Source organism: Musca autumnalis, unplaced genomic scaffold (assembly GCF_047663935.1).
Source record: "Musca autumnalis isolate F117 unplaced genomic scaffold, ASM4766393v1 scaffold_3, whole genome shotgun sequence".
Lineage (NCBI taxonomy): Eukaryota > Metazoa > Arthropoda > Insecta > Diptera > Muscidae > Musca > Musca autumnalis.
This window is the reverse complement of record NW_027411866.1, coordinates 74,519,735-74,540,627: the sequence shown is the minus strand read 5'-3', so window position 1 is coordinate 74,540,627 and position 20,893 is coordinate 74,519,735. Positions and strand designations below refer to the sequence as shown.

At 34.3% G+C, this 20,893-nt stretch overlaps 1 protein-coding gene across 5 annotated transcripts in view; it reads left to right on the top strand.

The window, feature by feature from the left end:
• Window positions 1-13,203: 13,203 nt before the first annotated feature.
• na (sodium leak channel non-selective protein na) overlaps window positions 13,204-20,893 on the top strand; it is a 42,730-nt gene continuing 35,040 nt past the window's right edge. For 4 of the 5 annotated variants that reach the window (XM_073971745.1, XM_073971744.1, XM_073971743.1 and 1 more), the window contains exon 1: window positions 13,214-13,260. The gene's annotated coding sequence lies outside the window, so the exon portion shown is untranslated. Of the gene's footprint in view, window positions 13,261-20,893 lie in introns of all 5 variants that reach the window. The other variant, XM_073971742.1, reaches the window with a different exon arrangement.

Sequence of the window (20,893 nt, the reverse complement as noted above, 5' to 3'; positions counted from 1 at the left end):
ATGTATGGACTCGTCAGTAGCATTAATTTCATCTACGTCCAATCTAGATAGTGCATCAGGCACAATATTTGCGGAACCTTTACGATATTCAATTTCAAAATCAAATCTTTGCAACAATAAACTCCATCTATCTAACCTACCCGACAAGTCTTTTTGAGACATCAGCCAGCGTAGGCTATGGTGATCCGTAACAATTTTAAACGGTAGTCCTTCTACATATGGACGAAATCTCTTTAAACAGACAATAGCAGCGAGGCATTCTAATTCGGTAACTGTATAGTTTTTTTGAGATTTATTTAACTTTTGGGATACATAAGCTATTGGGTGTTCTTTGTCATCCTCACCTATTTGGGTCAAAACACCCCCTACCGCTACTCTCGAAGCATCACATTGGATAGTAAACATTTTACTGAAATTCGGTTGCACAAGGACAGGTGCCGACGATAATGCCTGTTTTAAACGTTCGAATGAGGCTTTAGCCTCCTCAGTGAGAATAAACTGTTTTGTCTTTTTCAGACAATCTGTCAAAGGGGCTGCTAAATCGGCATAATTGGCTATAAATTGCCTGTACTAGCCTGTCATTCCGACATATCTTCGAATCTGTCGTGGAGACTTAGGGATGGGGAACTTCGCAACAGCCTCAACCTTATCAGGATCGGTCCTTAAACACCCTTGTCCCACAATATAGCCCAAATATTTAATTTCCTTCTGGCAAAATCGACTTTTTTGTACGTTAATTGTCAAACCGGCATTTGATAAACATTTAGCTACCTCCTCCAACATATCAATATGAGTTTTGAAGTCCGACGTGCATACTAGTAAATCATCTAAATAGATGAATACGTTTTCTCTGAGTCGACTAGGGATAACTTTATCCATTAATCGACTCATTCTTTGTGCCGCGTTGCAGAGTCCGAACGGCATAACTGTATATTGATACAATGGCCGTCCAGGCACTGCGAAGGCAGTTTTCTCTTTGGATGCATCATCTAAAGGTATTTGCCAGTAAGCGTCTTTAAGGTCAATACCTGATATGTAATGTGTATCCTGCAGACGACTCAAAAGTCCATTGATATGTGGGAGGGGGTAAGCATCTTTTTTTGTTAATGAATTAAGTTTTCTTGAATCGAGACAAAGTCGTATTTTGCCAGGTTTTCGAACTAAAACTATTGGACTACAGTAGGGGCTGTTGCTCTCCTCTATTACTCCCAATGACAACATACGGTCAAGCTCTTTGTAGGCTTCTTCTTGCCTTGGGGGTGAAAGGGGATAGTGCTTAATTTTGAATGGCTCTGAGTCTCCAGTATCAATACTGTGTACTTCTATAGAAGTCCGACCCAAACCTAGCTTCTTAAATGATGGAAACTTGTCTACCACTCGTTTTAAATCGTACAATTGGAAATCAGTCAAACAATGCATATTTTCACTGGAGGTCATAAAGGCTTCGCTATCAAGTGAAAGTTCAGAGACAAATATTTCTGGAGCAATATTAAAATGTTTCCAGAAGTTGACGCCAAGGTAAACTTGTTGACGTAACGTGGGAGATAAGTAAAATAAGATTTTTCTGGTCACATTCTTGAAAGTGACAGGAACTTCGACAAACCCTATGACCCGTTGTGAAACCCCATCAGCCGTCTTTAATGAGCTAAATAGTGGTGTAAATTTAAGATTCAATGTTGTTAAAAGATCTTGACAACCTTTTCCCAACACACTTATGGAGGCCCCCGAATCAAGCAACCCGAACATTTCCAGCTCACCTAGATAAATTTTTGCATATGGCCTTGAATCGTTGTTGTCATCAATGTAAGTTGCTTCTACTAATTTGGAAAAAGCTCTCCGCTTACGAAAACGTTCACGACATTTAACAATCTTTTTAGATAAGGGTTTTTGTGAAAAAATTAGACTTCGGATTTCCTCATACTTCAACTTTCTTTCATGTAATGATAGATTGGGATTTATTTGATTGGGAGTAATGTTGCCGACAGGTGAAGTTCTTGTTGTTGTGTCTGTAAAAGAGTTTGTTTCTGAAAATGTTGTTCTGTTTAAATCTATTAAATTGGAGGGATTTTGTATGGGGAACGAGGTACCCTCAATTACTCGTTCGCAATTTTGTTTCCCTGGTGTCGTTTGGGGCATTGTAGAGTATTAACATTTTTCTCTCCACACCGGTAACAGAACAGTGTTCTTACATTAGATGGACACTCATAGTAGGAATGACCAATCTGGTCACAATTCCAGCATTTAAACCTGGATGTATCTATATCTTTCTTGACAGAATTGGAAGTCTTATGTAAATGGAATGCTTCCACTTCATAATCATTTTCAATCTTATTGTCTTGTCCAATATCGTCATCTAATTCTGAAACAAACCTACGATTTCTATGTTGGTGCTGCCTTATAACATACCTCTCCGCCTTTCTACCGGCGTCTCTTAAACTATCTAAATCGATAGAATCGTCCATAAAGAGCAAAGCTCCTATTGACTCTTTAACATTGTTTTTGATAAGATCAATCATTTTCATCTCACTCATAGGTTGAGTCAGACGAGAATTCATAGCCACTATATCTGTAAAAAAGTCGTCAAATGATTCTTTTGGCAATTGACGCCTCTCTATTATTTTGACTATTTTGTCACATTCATTTTCTGTCCTTCCAAATTGTTTTTTCATGGCTCTCTTCAGTTCGCTTAATGATGTATTTGGAGATTGTCTCAAATAGGCCCAAAACCATGTTTCGGCTTTACCTTTTAATAAAATATGAAAACCGCCTATAAGTGTTTCATCTGAACACTTGTTACGTTTAGCTAAAGTGTCTACTTTAAATAGGAAATCAGAGACATCTTCTGTGCCCTCATATAAAATATTCCATTTATCAATTTTTACAGAGAAATCGGAGGAACGTGTTTCTGAACGAGTATTGTTCAAGTTATCGTTGAAGGAACGATCATTGTTGGACGTAGTTTCCCTACTAAGACTATTTGGATTATCGTTAACTCCAGATCGACTACTAATAGCACTTAAGTTTTCTGTTAAAAGTTGCCTTAAAGAAGAAAATTCATTTAGAAAAACACTTTCTAAACGGGATGTTATATCTGTAACCCCGTTCGTCGGTGGTGCATTTAGCGATTGTTGAGAAGTACTTGCTTGATTATGTGATTCTGCCATGTCTAAATCATTAATGTTAGTTTGACGTACTAATAAGGCTCTTGATCTTGTCCGCATAGGACTTATATTTAAACGTGGTCTTGTATGTGGCTGAACTTCCCTATCTTCATCAAACGTATAATCGAAAGCAATATTTCTATTAGATGGATCTTCACTGTCAGATAAGCTAACCACTTTTCGTTTTCTGGGCATTACTCAAGTTGAGTCTTAAGAAGAATCTATTATGTGCTTGTCACTATATGGGACTAATTTTCGTTATGTCGTTGACGAAATTTATGTTCATTTATTTGGAATTGTTGATTGTGAAATAACTTACACGGATAGTAAGACTAGGTTTGCATTCATTTGACCTAAAAGTTCCCTCCTTGTTAAATTATGTCCAATCTATGTCGCTATTATTTCTAGATTCCTTATCCAGGATAAAATTGACTGACATAAACTGAACATAAGACTATTGAAACTACTTGGTATAAAAAAAAACAACATCGAGTAAGAATTGCTATAAAAAGAAACAATTTTTGAAAAATTAATATCCTAGACTCATTCTTCCAACGACATTAAGTTGTGCTGAAATTTGGAAAAGACCTATGTCAACTATCTGTTCTTATAATTTAAGAAACATATGCCATGACAGAGGTATCAATAGAAGGTTAAACACGAACTTACTACGTCGAATTCATAACAAATTTTACGAGGACTCGTGTTTCGGTGAAGAAAAAAAACGATCTTAACAAATTATTTTAACTTGCCAATCTCGTTGGGCGCCATTCTCTTTTTGTTACAATGAGTTTAGTATAGGCTTATAATGATATTTTGTCGTTATGATTTGGAAGGCTTGGACGGCTTTGAAAGGCTGAGCTCGCCGGATTGGGGGAGGTTATTTTACCAAACTCATAACTATTGCACTGTACAAAGAGAAAGAGATTTTTAGCCACTCCAAGACTTGACTCTATTAGAAATTAACTATTGACTTTCAAGATCAGGAATTACAAACGTAAATATACGAAAGATGGAATTCGTAAGGGCACTTTGAATTGTTTCCCACCCGTATGCTACCATAAGCAATCATTGCCCAAACATATTTATTTGATTACTTCCCTTGCCTTAAATCGCTTACTAATCCGTTATGTCATCTTACCAACAATTCCAAATAAAAATTTACCTACTCCATTTTTCCTTTAATTTTCACACTTCTTTTATTAACAATATCATTATTCAGAAAACGAATTCTCTTTTGAGAGTCTTAAACTAGACAAAAGTTCTTAACAAATAATTTTAATGAAATTTTTTGACTGTTTTAACAAACATAAAATTATTGTATGTAAAATGTAATTTGTATATAGGCAAATTGCATGCTGTAGCTTTACTTACATAAAGTTATAGTTTTAGGTTAGGTTACTGTACCTTCTGGATGGCCGATGAACTGAGCTCAATTTATGCGGTACCTGAAGAATTTCTTGGCTTTATGGGGTAACAAAAAAAATTATATTCAATTGGCAATTAAATGATCGTAAATCCTTTACATTAGATCTCAAATTATATTCACGACTTAAGTCGTGCAATGTAAAGAATTTACTGATATAAATTCAGACATGCAACTTATATGATAAAAAAAAAACTTATAAAAATTACGTCAAAAAAAATATTGTTGAATTTTTAATTTAAATAACAATTGTAGGCTCAATTATTCAAAAATAGATTTAACAATTTGCATTGATTTCCATTCTGCACCAAATCAATAGGTTAAGTTTTTTTATGTTTCAGTACCAATTCTAGGTTAGGTTTTGTTTTAATTTTTTTTTTCTTTTGATTCGAATTATTTTAGTATAATTAATTAATTTAACTTTCAATTAGAACTTTGAATAGATTTTTCTTTTTTGCAAGGTAAAAATTTGCTTGTAATATATTTATATCAAAATTTAATACTTATGACAATTCTTCCAACATGAGGTTTTGATTCAACAGACTGCAATGCATCATTCAATAGGATCGATTGTTTCTGACGTCATAATGGCTAGTTACATTGCTCCTCCACATTCTTAATTCGTTCATTGAGAAATTCAGGGGTTTAAGCTGAATGTCAGCCATGGAAGCAAACAGCAGAATAGGATGTCTCCATACTGGACGAAAATCACATGTATCACCAGTTATGTTAACTATTATATTGGATAAGGTCAAGTCGACTTTTTGCTTATTTTTTTTTTTTAAGTTCATTACTTTCGGACATATAGTTAAATAATTTAACTTTTGTTGGTATTTTAGTTCTTGTTCATTATTTTCAGAAATTTGGTTTAATAATTTAACTTTTATCACCATATTTTACATGACTATAAAAATGTCTTCAACTTTTAAAGTGTATGTCTTATTTCTGACAAAGCACAATTTACAAAAATCACTGTCGAACTTTATTGAAGCAATATTTTGTTACAAGTTGATTGTCTGGTGGTTCGAAAAGAAGAGAGCGTAGAAAAAAAGAATTATTCCTATTACCCCCTTAGTGACAAAAATTGTTTTATTCTTCTTTGGTTTTGTCGCTTTGTTTTTTTTTTTGCTACTGCTAAAACCAGTTTTTGGCATTTGAGTATTATTATTTATGCATACATTAGCATACAGGAGAAAAAAAACTCGTTGTGCTGCAGCCTTTGACAGGAACCAACAGTATAACAGCCTGATCATGTAATATAACAGATTTGTATAACATCTGTGTTGGCTCTGTAGCTAACATTCACAAGGGTAGAAAAGAGTGTAAGTAATGTCAAAAGAGCCATAAACAAAACCAAAGAGAACTTATTACATATGTATATTCCTCCAAGGGAGAGAGGGAGATTTAATACCAATGTTAATTTTATGCAATGTTTTGAAAGGTATGCTAAATATGCAAAAAGGCTTATCACACATTTTTTTGTAATCTGCTACAGATGATATATAATCGCTAGATGATTATAATCGACCTAGAAACTAATCTGCAAAATTTGGTTGATATCGGTTCATATGTAGATATAGTTCTCATATATATGTTCGTCTGATTTCAACTAATTGATGGATCAAACACGCAAAATCCGTCCAATTATGATGAAATTTGGACAATGCTACCGAATTCTGACTATAAATAAGTTTACCTAACCTATATTCGCCCGATTTGAGGTATTCGGTGCACCAAATATGCAAATCCTTTCGGACAATAAATAAGTTTGCCAAGTTATATCTAGATCGGTTCAGATTTGAATATATCTCCCATATAAAGTTTTCATCCGATACAATAAACATTGTACACTAAATTCGTAAAATAAATCGAATGCGGATTAAATTCGGTACTTCTGACCGAATTCAGCCAAGAGTAAAGTCGGTTAATGTTTCTTATATTCAGTTCAAAGTTAACTATAGTCCCCTTTAATATTTTTATCCTATTTTATGATAAGTTGATGGAACGAGCTCTAGCCACTATTAATTCGTACACAGAGCATATTTCAACAATGTGGTATTAAAGTATGTACATTAGGGCGACCCAAAAAACTATTTTTTTATTTTGGAGCTCCTACCCCCTAAATTTGTTTCAATTTAATCCAAAAACCTTATATATGAAATTTTACGGCGATCGGTTAACGTTAACCCGTGTCAAACGAGCGATCATTGTCCAATACAAATGCCAATTATGGTCCAATCGACCAAAACACTTTAGCAGTTCATTGTTGTGGCTAAAAAAATTATTTTTACAAAAAATTACGACGATCGGTTAACGATAGCCCGTGCTCCTGGTCGCTCTCTATTTTTCATAGTACTTTGTATGGGAGTCAAAGGCGAATTTTTAGAAAATCGATCTACAGGACACAATTATTTTCCAATCGATGAAAAACAAATTACCAGTTCATTATTGTGGCTAAAAAACCAGTCCTACAAAAATGTATGAAAATCTATTTTCTTTAGACATACATTTGATGTTAAAAAAGTTTCATGTTAAATACTGAAAAAATACCTGGTATACGAATTAATAGTGGTTAGGGCTCGTACAGAAGTTTTTTTATTTGGTTAAGGCGTTCACAAATGTTATTAATTTGTTGTTTATCTCCCGCCATGTAGTTGTCTTTGACACCTCCATTAAATTTCGCAGAAATCCAGTCTATAACATGTTTAGGTTTTCGCTGGTTTTCCAACCAAAAATTAAAAAACATTCAAATTTTTAGGATTTACGAAATCTGGAAATTAATTTCTTTTTAATTCGCAAGTATACGCAAAATTTCTTTTCAAAAACTATTAACTGATATCGTCACCTTTCACCAAATATATATATTAGCGAGAATACGCCCCGATACCAAAAGTTCTACTCCAAAGAACACATGGACGATACCACATTTCCTAATGATGTCAGTGGGGATGTCTTCCCAATTATTATTATGTCCGTGAACCCAATTTCGCAAACTATTTTGCTTGGTAAAAAATATAGTACCCGAAAATTCGGTATTCCAGCTTCTCCAGACTAGGTTTAATTTCCATATTTGATCAGTTTTATTGGATTTGGCACACTGGGATTTATTATGATAGTAGAGGATAATATATATCAATTTAGTAAGAAATTAAGTCATTCCAATACTATTGAGAGAGGAAATAGTGATCTGCTGTAGGTCGTTTCAAAATACTGCACTGAGGTTATATTTTTTCCCTGTACTTTCCAGAGGTATTTTGACGTTTTCAAAGCGAAAATCAGACTGTTATAAATTGGTCTACTTTTCCACAATACATATTGAGTTAAATATTCATTCTTTGCATACCTGTGTGTGGCTAATTCGTAATTTTTTTTGTTAATATGGCCTCATGCGTTTTGTATCTGTCTGAAGGCCCTCCATGACGGCTTTTTTTTATCACAGAACTTTATCGCATTCAATACTGTTAGGCCTTTATTAGCCGCAAAAGTCATACAAATTCATAATTCCTACAAAAATGTGCAAAAATGATTAGTTTTACAGTACCGCTTTTACCTTTCAAAACATTTATTGTCACCTCAAAGTAGAAGGCAATTCTTATTTTATCCTGTATTTGTTAAGGCGTCGACTCACCTATCAGTCTGCCCAAGAGCATTTGTGTTAGTATGTGTAAATTTTGAAATAAATAAAATCAGCTGAGCCAGGCTGGGGTTTGAACCCACGTCCATGAAAAACACAAGGGTTAATCGGTCGACAGCATGTCTGATAGGTGAGTGGAGGCCTTAATAAATCGAAAATAATAATAATTATTCCACAAACATCCCAGGCGGGGCAAGGGAGACTTCTCTCATATCATTGAGAGCACCCTGATTCGTATTAGCTTAATGATATGGGACCTACAGTTTACTGCCGAGCGGCGTGTCCTAAGACACCACGGCGTGTCCTAAGACACCACTTGTAGAGAAGATAAACATTGTATATTTTGACGGAGTATTGTTTTAAGGCTATTAGCAAGAGATCTGCACAAAAACCGTATAGTTTCTACTTAATTTGTTGCCATAAACGAACAATTAATATGAAATTTTCTAAAATTTTGGTCTTTGCAATACATTTCTTGCCCTACTGTATGTAGGGTATTGTAAAAACACATATCACACATTAATTCGGTCATGTGATTATCTAAACAACATATCAACAAGTTGCTACTAACTGTCACAACAAATGAACGGCGCATACACCAAAATGCAACTCTGTGTGTATAACAGTTAATTAGTCCTTTGTGAGACGCAAAACTTTTACATAACTTGTATCCATGACACAATTATCAACACAATTGATCCATATTCGAACCCGATCTATATCTGGAAGGTAATATGATGTGCAAAGTTTGGACCAAATCGATTGGTCCCTTCGAAAGTTATCGTTCACAACATTTTACAGAAAAATTTTGAACATTTATGAGGGAGGTACCCGTAGGAATGGACCGATATGGCCCATCTCTGAACTTAAACTAAGACCATGTTTATATTATCGCCTTTTGCAGGGTTAACCTTCTTTATGCGGATTTATTTAAAATATAAGCAATGGAATTTACATTTGAAACCCAGTCGGTTTGTTAAATCCGGTTATATGTAAACGTACAATAAATTTTGGGCAAAAAATTACATAGTTCAAAATTTGGTTCGAATCAGTTGATCCGTTAGAAAGTTATCATGCGCACCAGCCAAACAGACGCACAGTGGGAAAATACCATTCTAGCGTGCAAAAATTAAAAAAAATGTCTTCAGGGAAATTATGAAACATTAGTATAGTATTGAACTAGAGTGTTGACTGCACTTAATGGCATGTATAACAATTGGAAATAATTAGTCAGAACGGAATAATTGCAGTCATGACATTGTTTTATAAGAAGGCGATACAGTCAATGCATTGAAATTATCATAAATATGGGAATCTTTGCAGAATCCCTGTTGGATTATACTTATCCTTGTGAACGGATTGAAAGAGTTTTGTTTATTAAGATTAAACAATTTAAAAGTAATGAGTTTATTGAATGTTAATAAAATAATATTAAATAGAATGAATTGATTAATGTAGTAAATAAAATGAATCGAATGGAGTTTATGATTTGCTCTCGCCCGTCGTTGCGATTGCGCGTCGTTGAATACACGTCTACTCGGTTAGACTTCTTCGCTTGCACGTCTGCACGGTTTGAATGCTTCTCTAACACTAACTTGTGGGGGTTGTTTGTTATGTTGTGGTAGGCCTAATTTTCTCTCTTCCTACAACTCGGCCATCCTGCAATCAGGTATGTCGTCATCACTTAGGTTATCGGGCCATGGTTTCATGTATTCGGCGCAAGTTGTGGTATATCTCGGTCCTTCACTGCTACCAATTTTGAGTACGTCGTAAGTGTTGTTTGATTTAACTTTAACAATCTTGTATGGTCCTAAATATTTTGGTTTGAGCTTGAGTCCTCCACCAAGCTGAGTTCGTTTAATTGCTACCACGTCGTTCTTGTTGTACTGGTTCGCTGGTTTACGTTTCTTGTTGAAAACACGCCTATTTTCCTCCTGTACGGCAAGAATTTGTTGCTTTGCAGAAGTTCTTATGGATTCTCTTTGTTCGTCGTAAATAGCAATAAGTTCTTGATCGAGTAGTTCTTTCAAATGTAAGTCTTCTTTGCTTCTCAAAAACAAATTGATGAAGCATAGTAACTGTCGTTTTCTTCGCCGACGCCAAATTGTTTCTCACCAATGCAAAATCTCCGAGCATAGGCATTTTGACGGTTAACAATTTTACTTTTACACGTTTTTTTTTAGTAAATGATCTAGAGAGTTCGATAGATAGTTCGTTACTTTTCTATTGCGAGAATTGCGTATTTCACAATGTTACAAATAACAGCGAGTAATTTCGTCACCTAGAATTTCTGTTTTTTATGTCGAGTTTGCCGTTTCCAATGTTCACTTTTTATTATTTCGTCGAGTTTATTAACTTTACATTCGGGTTGTAATTTTCACTTTACATTCGGGTTGAGATTTTCACTTTACATTCGGGTTGAGATTTTCACTTTACATCCGGGTTGAGCCCCCAAATTTATGGGAATCTTTGCAGAATCCCTGTTGGATTATACTTATCCTTGTGAACGGATTGAAAGAGTTTTGTTTATTAAGATTAAACAATTTAAAAGTAATGAGTTTATTGAATGTTAATAAAATAATATTAAATAGAATGAATTGATTAATGTAGAAAATAAAATGAATCGAATGGAGTTTATGATTTGCTCTCGACCGTCGTTGCGATTGCGCGTCGTTGAATACACGTCTACTCGGTTAGACTTCTTCGCTTGCACGTCTGCACGGTTTGAATGCTTCTCTAACACTAACTTGTGGGGGTTGTTTGTTATGTTGTGGTAGGCCTAATTTTCTCTCTTCCTACATAAATGTCAATCATGTAGAGAATTTTCATAGCTACAATATTTTCTTTAGTCCCATTTCGATAGGACTTGCGGTCTCCAAGCAAAATCGTGAAAACCTAAAAACCCCTAAAACTGTCAACTTGAATCGCGATTTATTTAAAAAGCGCTTCGGCGATTTTTTTTTTTGTTTTTTGATTTTTCTCATCTATGAACATTGTAGTTTCAGAATCTGCAAAAACTTCCCAGGTGTAAGCACCTTCCATTTAAAGTTGCTTCAAGAGCACGCTTTTGACTGGTTAAATTCAAAATATTAAAAATGGGATAGCTTAGCGCCTTTGCTCTGAATATCTTCATTAATACAGGTCAATTTTGTTGAAACGCATTTAAGTACAAATAAAACAAGTAAGGACGGCGTTAAGTTTGGACGGGCCGAACTTGTTATACCCTCCACCACGAGTTATATTGAAGTAAAAACAATTAGTTTCCTTTCGTTCAGCAAATTTCGTCGATCTATACCGACAAATTCATGCGGAAAGTCTTTAGGCTCAAAGAAGACTAATTACAAATTTCGGATATTTCGGTAAGATAATGTGGCTAAAACCTAAAAATTACCAAAATTAAGAGGTATGCTTCTATGGGGGATAAAGGAAGACGTGGACATATACTAATAATTCTTTTCAGGAATACTTCATAAACCCCTGGAAGACTAAATAACAAAATCTAGTCATTTCGGTGGGATATTGACGTCACAACCTTTAGAATTACGAAAATCGGGAGCTACCGTTCTATGGGGGCTATATAAAGGCGTGGACCTATACCGACAAATTTCATATGGAAATTTGTATACCCCAAATGAAGACTAAACACAAAATTGTAGTCAATTTGGTGGAATATTGAGGCAACAACTTTCAAAATACCGAAAATCGGGAGGTACCGTTCAATGAAGGCGTGGACATATACCGACAAATTTAGAGGGGGCAGTTGAATACCCCCTAAGAAGTTTTATACCCCAAATGATGACTAAACACCAAGTTACAGCCATTTCGGCGTAATATTGAGGCCACAACATTCAAAATACCGAAAATCGGGAGGTACCGTTCTATGGGGGCTATATGAAGGCGTGGACCTATACCGAAAAAATTCCGGGGGAATGTTTTATACCCCCAGCGAAGACAAAGTACCAAAGTTTAGCTATTTCGGAGAAATATTGAGACCACAACCTTAAAAATACCGAAAATGGGGAGGTACCGTTCTATGGGGCTATATGAAGGCTTGGATCAATACCGACAAAATTCTAAGGGAAAGTTGTATTCCCCCAGCGAAGACTAAAAACTAAATTTTAGCCATTTCGAAGGAATATTGAGACCACAACCTTCAAAATACCGAAAATCGGGTGGTACCGTTCTATGGGGGCTATATGAAGGCGTGGACCTATACCGAAAAAATTCCGGGGGAATGTTTTATAAGTACCAAAGTTTAGCTATTTCGGAGGAATATTGAGGGAGGTACCGTCCTATGGGGGCTTTATGAACGCTTGGACCTATACCGACAATTTCGAAGAAATATTGAGACCACAACCTTCAAAATACCGAAAATCGGGAGGTACCGTTCTATGTGGGCTATATGAAGGCGTGGACCTATACCGACAAAATTCTAAGGGAAAGTTGTATTCCCCCAGCGAAGACTAAAAACTAAATTTTAGCCATTTCGAAGCAATATTGAGACCACAACCTTCAAAATACCGAAAATCAGGAGGTTCCGTTCTGTGGGGGCTATATGAAGGCGTTGACCTATACCGACAAAACTCTGGGGGAAAGTTGTATACCCCCAACGAAGACTACTTACCAAATTTCAGTAATTTTGGTGTGATAATGAAGCTAAAACCTTAAAAATACCGAAAATCGGGTGGTGCCGTTATATGGGGGCTATATCAAAACGTGGACCGATATATCCCATTTGCAATAACAATCATCCTTGGAGAAATAGAAACTTCTGTAAAAAAATTACAAAGCTCTATCTTAAAAATTGCGAGCTGTATCTTGATTTCAACAGACGAACGGACAAACCTTGCAACTATTTAACAAGTTGTTATAGAAAAAAGCCACTTATATATCCAGACATGAGTGGAACAAAGACTTTTAAGTCCATATGTTACTAAAGGGCTAACAACAACCCCTAACTGCAGCTTTAACTGTTATATACTATTATAATTTAGTCGTCGCTCGACACTCTACAAAGTGCTGTTATTTTTCTATTACTTGTGAGTAATTTTCAAAAAAATTCAAACATTTTTAAGTCAAAAAGGTGTTACTTGGGTTTAAAATAATATGCAACGAGTTACCTTAAAAAATACAACAAAAATTTACAAGAAATTTCATTTAATATTGGTGAAAAAATATGATATTGCTGATTACCCCCTTAAGATATCACACAGAATAATTCTTAAATATTGTGAAGAACTTTTCAAATAATTTAACAAATTTTCATAACTAAGTAACTTCACTTCCTAAAGAAAACAAAATTGTGCAAAAATATCAATAACCTATGTGAAATATTAACAATTTGTGTAAATTTTATTAATTTTATTTAGAAAATTCCTTAACTTCATTCGTGTGTATCTAGTGAAAATTTCATATGTGTTATATTAACCCCCCAAAACAACCCCCAACAAATTGGGGGTGTTATTTAACTGTTATAAAATATGACAGCTGTCAAATGCAGCTGTTTTACAAAACTGACAACTGTCAGATTGTCTGATGCCGGTTATCAGTTGTAAAGACAGCTGATGTTGTTAATCAGCTGTTGTGCAACTTGTAGGATTCACACGTGTTGCGTTATGAAAAATGTAAACAAACTAAACTGTTATACTGACAGCTGATAAATGTAAATAAACAAATGAATGCCACAAGTTGCCGACCGGCCGGCAATGTAATGACCACCTGTGTGATAGTGACATGCGCCGTGTTGCAATTAAGGGTACACTGTTCGAAATGTTGACATTTTATTTTTATTTAAGGAAGAATACCAGGCTGCTTATGCGTCATTAATAAAAAGAAAAGAATAAAAAAGGCTGAGTCAATTGTAAACTAGGTCACTGATGGGCAAATTGCGAGAGACTCATGTATTTTTTACACTTTTGTGTGTGAGGCAGAGCATTTCTGCCCATCAGTGAACTAGGTTGTCTTTTTTGTCCTTTATTTAATTCATCAATATGTGTGTTCCCGTACTTTTTTAATGTACGGGAACGGAAAAAACGTCCAAAAATTGGAACAAATATTAAAGTCGGTATACCAGCTAATCAGAAGGCGGCAATCATCTTACTATTTTTTACACTCTCAAATTTGGTGTATAAAAAGTTTTTAAAGGTAATATTGAAAATGTGTAAACATTTGCTATGTCCATATTTACATTAGGCCATTTTTCTTGCGGCAATTGCCAGTTGTCGGTGAGAGAGGGTGTTGAGAGACAAAGGGTAATCATATGCCTCACCTCTCTCCTTCTTCTTTATTGTATATTCGGTATTCGAATGTTACTAGGCGTTTACACCAGACAGATTTACTAACACATACCTACATTTATCGGTTGTCTTCCAGCTGTCCATCATTTTTTCACATAGTCTTCTGCCAGACTATGAAAATTTTCATGAAAATGTTTCAAGCTTATGGGTAAGAAGGGAGAAAGGGAGCTCCTTCAACTCCGTTCTCTCCTAAAAGCTAAAATATTTTCATGTGTTATTTTCAGTGTCTGGCACAAGAGTTACAGTCGGGTTAACAATTTTTTTAAATGTTTGTAAAAATAAGTGAGATAATAGGTGTGTCTTTTTACGTGATAATTTGTAATAATTATTGCTCTGTTCCAGAACCTGCAAGAAGCTACTATTTTTTACTACGATAACATTTTTTCCTTTATGTTATCGAAAAAATGAGTAAACATTCGTAGATTCTTTCAGTACTGGAACAGACAATATTATTAATGTTGCAGATTTTGACAGTTGTAGAAAGGAAAAGTTGCTGAATTAGCCGATAGCCTTAGATGCTAGTGCTATTTTTTATATAATTTTATTGTAATTTTTTATTATAATAAATATTTGAAATAAATAAAAAATAAAATAAAAGTTGCTGAAAAAAATGTTTCAGCAACATTTAGTAAGTTAAAAGCAAAGACCATGGCAGAACTACCAGGTAGTGGTATCACACCAGCTGATCGAATATGAAAAGTCAAATCCCTTTATAAAAAAATTATTTTTGTTGTAATTTCCCCAACAACATAAAGAAAGTTTTGACATAACATATTCATAATTTTACGATGCCACTACCTGGTAGTTCTGTCATGGCAAAGACATAAATACAACAAGATAAGACATTTTTTTGCTATCATTCTTCAGTGAATGGCTTTTGAATTTAACATAATGTTATATTACGAAATGGTGATATAACATTTTTCTCTTTTATACATTTTTATGTATTTAACCGAATTTACCGATCTAATTGACATAGAAATATTCTTGAATAGATCCTTGAATTCATAACTTTCGTTTCTGATACCATTACATGAAATGTTCCTCCTTGGTTGCGATTTTGAATTAACTGCAACCTGTTAAGGGTAATGTTCTATACAAAGTTTCGTAAACATTTTTTGTTGCATGCATTTTGTCTAGTCTTAGTTGTATTTATGTCTTTGTAAAAAGACACACCAAATAATTGAAATGTGTTGAAAACAAATGAACATGAACAAAAACAAAATACACGGTGCTCTTGAATCAAATTTAAATGGAAGGTGCTTACAACTGGGAAGTTTTTGTGGATTCTGAAACTACAATATTCATAGATGAGAAAAATCAAAAAACTAAAAAAATCGCCGGAGCGCTTTTTAAATAAATCGCGATTCAAGTTGACATTTTTAGGGGTTGTTTAGGTTTTTGCGATTTTGCTTGGAAACCGCAAGTCTTATCAAAATGGCAATAAAGAAAATGTTGTAGCTATGAAAATTCTCTATAAGATTGACATTAATGATATTTTCGTAGGTTTTACAACTTTTGAGATATAGAAGGTGAAATTGGGACAATTCAAATTCAATTCAATTCTGTATCGTCCCCTTATAAAACAATGTCATGACTGCAATTTCCCAACTTAAACTTATATATCTAAAAAAAGTACAACCTAGGAAAAATTACATAATCCAGTCTTGTAGAGAATTTTCACAGCTATAAGATTTTCTCAGGTCCCATGCCGATAAGACTTGCCGTATTCAAGCAACATCGCGAAACCCTAACAAAAAAAACCTAAACATGTAAACTGAGCTTCGTTATCTCAAAAATGGTTCAGCCTGATAACAAATCATAAACGTCAATCCTGTAGAGAATTTTCACAGCTACAACATTTTTTTAACTCCATTTCGATTGGACTTGCGGTTTCCAAGCAAAATCGTGAAAACCTAAAAAACACCAAAAAATGTGAATTTTGACCGCGATTTATTTAAAAATCCCTACAGCGATTTTTTCTTGTTTTTGGATTTTTCTCATCTATGAACATTGCTGTTTCAGAATTCACAAAAACTTCCACCGAGTGAGCGGTTTTCATTAAAAGTTAGTCAAGGCGCACCCTTCATGACGTGGTTTTATAAGGGAGCGATACATTCAGTTCATTGTCCCAATTTGAACTTCAATATCTCAAAAATCACCTACAAAAATACCGTATAATTTTCTTTATGCGGCCCATACATTTACTGCCAAACTGCTGCTGCCGATGAACCCTTTGTGTACGTGTGAGATTGAGTAGTGTGTGGCATTCCTTCAATCCACATTCCAGAAATGATAAATTTTCGTCCAAAACACGGTTTTTAGTTGAAGTTTTCAAAAATTGTTAATTTCCCCACAAACAATTGGTCTGTTCCAGAACTGCAAGAATCTACTAATTTTTACTATTTTTTACGATAACATAAAGGGAAAAATGCTATCGTAGTAAAAAATAGTAGCTTCTTGCAGGTTCTGGAACAAAGCAAATATTTATTATTTTCAATAATTGTTTTTCGATTACTTCGAAAATAAACAAAATTCATCGGATTGAAATGGTTTCATTTCCGGAATCAAGATAGTTTTGATTTCTATCCTGCAAAAAATATTCACACATACATTGAAAAATGCTTCAAAATTTACTAATACTATTACAAATGCTGTCCTGCATGCACACAGTGTATATGTATATTACTGACAAAATAAGAAAATACATCTCTTGGTTTGTTCCAGAACCTGCAAGAAGCTACTATTTTTTACTACGATAACATTTTTTCCTTTATGTTATCGGAAAAAATAGTAAAAATTAGTAGTTTCTTGCAGTTCTGGAACAGACCATCTGTTTCTTGTGACACTTATTAAATTTTCTACATTTCTGAGTTCCGTTCATTGTTGGATATTTTGAAGCCAGGACATCTCTTGTCTTCCACTGCTTCGTCCGAGTTATGAAAATTTTCTCCTTTTTATGTGATTGAAGAGTTCTCTTGTTTTGTTAGGCAATTTTCCTTGCGGCAATTGTCAGATTGATAGAGAGAACAGGAGATGAGGCACCTACAAACTGCCTAATACCCCGGTTACACTTAACCGGATTAACCCAGTGGGTTTGGGTCAATTCCATAGCGCAAACGTCAATTAAATCCTCATGAGGTGAAAACTCTAATGTATCCGTACTATAATGTAAATATGGACTATATATCAAAACAAAATAATAATAATAATAATAATAATAATAATAATAATAATAATAATAATAATAATAATAATTTTAATAATTGTTCCACAAACATCCCATAAGGGACAAGGGAGACTTCTCTCATATCAATGAGTGCACCCCGATTCATATAAGCTCAATGATATGGGACGTACAGTTTATCGCCGAGTCCGAACGGCGTGTCTAAGACACCACTTTTGTAGAGAAGTTTTACATGGCTGAAATACTCAGGAAATGTCGCCAACATTACTGAGGGGTATTTTGCCACCGTTGATGTTTTGATGTTGCCTGGCCGGGGATTCGAACCCACGACCTTATGTGTGCAAGGCGGGTGTGCATACCATTGCACCACGGTTGCACCCAATCAAAACAAAATAGTTCGCATTAAATTTTATTATGTCAGAAATGAATCAGACAGGGCTTCCTATGTACCATGGTACCAGGTAGTGGCATCGTAAAATTTTGAATATGTTATGTCAAAACTTTATTTATGTTGTTGGGGAAATTACAACAAAAATATTTTTTTATAAAGGATTTGACTTTTCATATTCGAACAGCTAGTGTGATACCACTACCATGCTATATACCGAGACCTTTAAAGAGATATGTATATAAAACTAGCTGAACCCGGTGCGCTTTGCTACCCCGACTTAGATAAAATATAATGCAATGCTTTTTTAATATTTTAACGTATAAATATAGGAGATATGAAGGCGTTCTCTACCCATTCAGGGCTGTTTTGGAGCTACTATGGTACACGCAGAGAAAAAAATATGTTTGATCCAACAATATTCCAAGAGCAAAATATGTATTGTTAACATATTGTTGGATTCCTCATGTAGTATTGTTAATCCAAAAATAGTTTGTGTCAACTGAACAATATTTCTCTCTTTTCTTCGAAAATTTGTTTCTCTTCTCTCGCTATTCGATGCCGTGTTGAAAAAACAATTTTGGTGAGTTGTGGTGTGTTTGTATGACATGCTGCCTTTACCTTTGTTTTTGTGTGTATGTACTTGTGAGACTCTTGTTTTTATTTGTTTCTGTTTTGTTTCATTCTTCTTTCCTTTTCATGTTTGTAATGGGGTTTAATTATTCCTTATGTTGTGGTGGGTTCTTGTGGCTTTTTGTTTGTCTTTGTTGTCAGCCAATGCAGCAAACCATGTATTGTGTTCATCAATGATTGCAATATTATACGCGACATTTATATCCAAGTTATGCGAAAAGTGTATATGAGAAGTATATGCACTCAAATCAAAAATTTCTGGGCTGGTTTTCTGTATTGACAATACTTTTTGTAAACAAAATTAGATTATGATAGTTCCTACAATCGGTATTGTTAACGATTTTAACAATATTGCGGAAATTCGAAAGTTGTTTTTGTTTTCTATGTTTGGAACAAAAGATGGTATTTTTGGGTTTGGATTACAATGTTTGAACAAAACAAATACATTTTTGGAACCAAAACATATATTTTTATTCCAACAAAAGCGAAAAATATTTTTTCTCTGCGTGTATTTTTGTATGTTTCAGAATGTAACACTCCTCCTAAAGCCTTTTCGACTATAAGTATTCCTAGGGTAGTTATATACTCTTACAATATTAATTTCTCTTTTTTTTACAGATTGGATTTGGAGTGAATAAAATTAGGAACGTTTGAGGATAGTTGTAATTTATTTTATAAATGGGACTTATTATTACTCTTAGGATAACTCCTCTTGTATTCAAAATTTTTACTCAAATAATGATTTAGTTATATCATAATAAAACATTATTCTTAAGAAGTCTCTCAAAGATATAATATTTAATGCTGTAGCCTTGGTCAATTCGTTCTCAACTATAAGTACTCGTACTTGTGTATATAATGATGACTTCTAAGTATCTTCAAAATTTCATTCAAATTAGACATATGTAACAAAAACATGACAATATATATGGGAGCTATATTCCGATCTGAACAGATCTCGATATCATTTTGCACATTTATTTTTACACGAAATCCCGTCTCGCATTCCAAATTGCAATGAAATTGAACATACATAACGTGTTTGGTGCACAAAATGCAAGAAATCTGCCGAAAATATACATGGGAGCTATATTCAAACTTGAACCGATTTTGATATAATTTGGAACATTTGTTTTTAGACCAAATTCCGTCACACATTCCAAATTTCAGCGAAATTGGACACACATAGCGTGTTTGGTGCATAAATTACAGGAAATCGGCCGAAAATATATATAGGCAATATCCAAATATGAACCGATTTCGATATAATTTGGCACATTCATTGCTATACCAAATTCCGTCACACATTCCAAATTACATTGAAATTGGACATAAATAGCGTGTTTGGTGCATAAAATATAGCGAATCGGCCGAAAATATATAAGGGAGCTATATCCAAATTATAACCGATTTCGATATAATTTTGCACATTTATGTATAGACCAAATTCCGTCAGACATTCCAAGTTTCAGCGAAATTGGACATACATACAGTGTTTGGTGCATAGATTACAGCAAATCGGCCGAAAATATATATATAGGGGCAATATCCAAATATGAACCGATTTCGATATAATTGGCACATTTGTTTCTAGACCAAATTCCGTTACACATTCCAAATTTCAGCGAAATTGGACATATGCAGCGTGTTTGGTCCATCCAATGCGGAAAATCGACCGAAAATATATATGGGAGCTATATCCAAATCTGAACCGATTTCGATGGAATTTGGCACATTTATTTCTAGACCAAGTTCTGTTACACATTCCAAATTTCAGCGAATTTGGTCATATATAGCGTGTTTGGTGTATCAAATGCGGAAAATCGGCCGAAAATATATATGGGAGCTACATCCAAATCTGAACCGATTTCGATATAATTTGGCACATGTATTTCTAGACCATGTTGATTCACACTTTCCAAATTTTATTGAAATTGGATATCAATAGCGTGTTTGGTGCCTCAAATACATGAAAGCGGACGTAGGAGCTATATCCAAATCTGAACCGATTTCGATATAATTTGACAAATTTTTTTGTAGATCAATTTCCGCCACATATTTCAAATTTCATTGAAATTGGACATACATAAGGTGTTTAATGCATAAAATACATGAAATCGGCCAAAAATATATATTGGAGGTATATCCAAATCTGATCCGATTTCAAT